General features: G+C 28.6%; 1 long non-coding RNA gene across 1 annotated transcript; it reads left to right on the top strand.

Annotated features, from left to right (window-relative positions):
- Nucleotides 1-383: 383 nt before the first annotated feature.
- On the top strand, nucleotides 384-1582 carry LOC129312593 (uncharacterized). Its single transcript, XR_008593630.1, has 2 exons — nucleotides 384-507; nucleotides 1354-1582. It is a non-coding gene; the product is annotated as an uncharacterized LOC129312593 (long non-coding RNA).
- Nucleotides 1583-2872: the final 1290 nt, after the last annotated feature.

Raw genomic sequence — 2872 nt, 5'->3', positions numbered from 1 at the left:
CGAACAATTAGAGGAGGCAATTTTTGATTTTGTGTTGAAGCTAGTCTACGTACTTGAATGATTAAGTTACTTTTTGGGCCAAAAAGAAAAAGTTATTTGCACCTATATTGCCCTACGTTTTCCGTTTGACCTTGAATAAATGTGGCATGAAAGATCAGCCAATCATCGAACGGAACATAATTATCAATTATTACAAACTAAAGTCGTTTAACACGGAAACAATAAGACCGAAACATTTCCAATCTGAACCAATCCAGACTTTCTGACCAGACACTCAATAATAAAGAAATGTGAAAAGACAGGATGTGGGCCACAAACCCCACCAACTTTGTGTTATAATTGAATTGTATTATGAGCTGTGAAATACGAATCCAACCTAATAACAAATAATGGCTTCCAAGAGGCACTCTACTCTTGTTTTGGTGGTTCTCTTATTTCTTTCTGTGTTTCTTGCTGCTGAAGCATCATTGCCCAGAAAACTTGGTGCTGCTTCGGATCCCCATAGGTGTAAGTGACGCTTTCTTTCATCTTTCTGGCCTTCATTAATATACAAATACACTTGTAAACTCGCTGGTATCATATACTGTCTAGGGATATATGTAATTTCAGTTTCCAAGTTTGCCTCATTTGTTGATTTGGTTCTTCAAGTTTAATTTTTATCAATTAAGGCCTTTAAATTTTAAAATATAAATTAACTCTTAAAATAATCTAACGTACGTGAAAATATATTAATGACTTGATATATATATATATAGTATGTATGTATGTATGTAGCTAAATGAGAATAAATTACCCTTAAATCAGTTTAATTTTTTGTCAATATAATCCTTTAGATTGTGTTCTGTACTCTTGTTTTTTAAATTTTCATAGTTTAAGGTTTTTCCATCTAAAAAATTACACTTCTTTTTTATTAATCTACATAGTTATCATCAACATTCTGTTATATATCTATGTTAAGTAAATTTTAGTATTACAGTTACACCACCCCTTAATTTTAAATAATAATGCCAAATCAATAATCGAAGTAACTTTAAGATTAAATTGATAAAAATTAAACTTGAAAGACTAAATCAATAGTTGAGACCAACTTGATAATCTAAAATTTGTATTATCCTGAGTAGGTTTTTTTTGTTATTTTTTCTTATTTTTTAAATAAATGGTATTTTGGTAAATGCATTCCAAAGTTTTCTTACAATTAAAATCTATGGGATTTTAGAGTTATTTTTAAGATTCGTGAGACTTTGGTAATTAGAATTTTGTATGGGACCTCTCTGATTTTTTTCTATATTTATTTTTTTGGGGAAATTTTGTAAATTATTACTCATTATGTAAATTCCTCTCTTTAATTTGTAGCATCTCAAAAGGGGAGGACATTCGTTTCCCAAGGAATTACTGGCAAGAGTTGTGATTGTGCACGTGGCCACAATTTTTGTTGCTAGTTGCATCTCTTGGATGGCTTTCTAAAGCTACATCATCTTTGTCTCTTTTGTTCCTTGTTGATTTATTAGCTAATAGTAATAATTCTGTTGTATCTGCTAATTGTTCTCAAATTAAAGGACTAAAAAAAGAATTGGTTGATGTTGCCTTCTTTGTTTGGACTGTAGTTTGGTTTATTTTTCTGGATTTTTTTTTTGTGACCTATGTGTTACGTTGTATCTATATTTGTCAGTGTATTAGTTTCGGCTATTGGTGTTTGTGATTTGTTTTTGGGTTATTAATAAAATTGGTTTTTTCTGGGAAAAAATTGTATACTTGTTTGTAATTAGAAATCCAATAAATTCCCTCTCAACAGTTATTTTGTCACTTTGTAATATTATTATGGAAATAACTGAGAATTAATAGTTATTGTTTAAATCAGTCCGGCGATAAATCCATCTAGCTATGACAACTTAGCCAGTCAACGGACAAGTAAAAATAATTTAAAAATTAAAATAAATGTACTTGAAAAACATTTAAGCACACTACGGTATCTAAAAATTTTGTCATTAGCTGTCATTATATATGAAAAATATAATGTTAACGATTATAATTTGATTTTCTGTACAAACTGAAGTCATATAACAAGGAAACAAAAATCACGACAAGTTTTCTCATCAATATTATAGTTTTGGGAAATTAGAATAAGTCAATGAATTATATGTGACGCTTACCTACACTACTTCTCATTAAAAATATTACACAAATAAGCAAATAAAACATTGACCTTCTAAACTCCTAGAGGTTAATTTATCAATTCACATAGCAATATTAAATTCAATTTCTTTTTAAATTAGTTGCCATTGTGATACAAAACATTCTCACACAAGATTCAAACCGAGCTTTCTAGGAGCTTACATTTCTTTGTCAGTATATCCAAGGACTCGAACTTGACACCGCAGGATTAGCCAGTTTGACTCTCAAACCAAAGCACCCCTTAGTTGTGTTCTATTTTAATATAATATAATTATGTATTGATTGTACAATTATTCTTATTTTAAAGATTAGTAAAATTTTGAATTTTATTAAAATTATATTAACATTCTCTTTATTTTGTAATCATACAAACTTCTCCTTCAATAAAGATTTAAAGACCCAAACTCCTAGTTTTTCATTTTTCTTAAACTACACCTATCCTTTCTTTTTTTTTGCTATTTTTTAACTATGCACAAAATTTTCCATAAGAAAAAAAAAAAAAACGTATGAATTGTATAAAAAAAAACAGCAACATAGTTATTTACATACATTAAGAAGTTTGGGAATTGGAAAGTTTCACTGTGAAGTTTTATTTTATTTTATTTTTGGGTAAAATTTCACTGTGAAGTTTTAAATATTATGAATGTTATATGTACATAACACAAAGCTTAAGAGGTTCTATGTTCATTAAGTCTTTTTG

Source organism: Prosopis cineraria, unplaced genomic scaffold (genome assembly GCF_029017545.1).
Source record: "Prosopis cineraria cultivar Desert tree isolate PC_DT_omini unplaced genomic scaffold, ASM2901754v1 PC6, whole genome shotgun sequence".
Classification (NCBI taxonomy): domain Eukaryota; kingdom Viridiplantae; phylum Streptophyta; class Magnoliopsida; order Fabales; family Fabaceae; genus Prosopis; species Prosopis cineraria.
The sequence above is the reverse complement of the archived record's forward strand: the minus strand, read 5'-3'. Positions and strand labels throughout refer to the sequence as shown.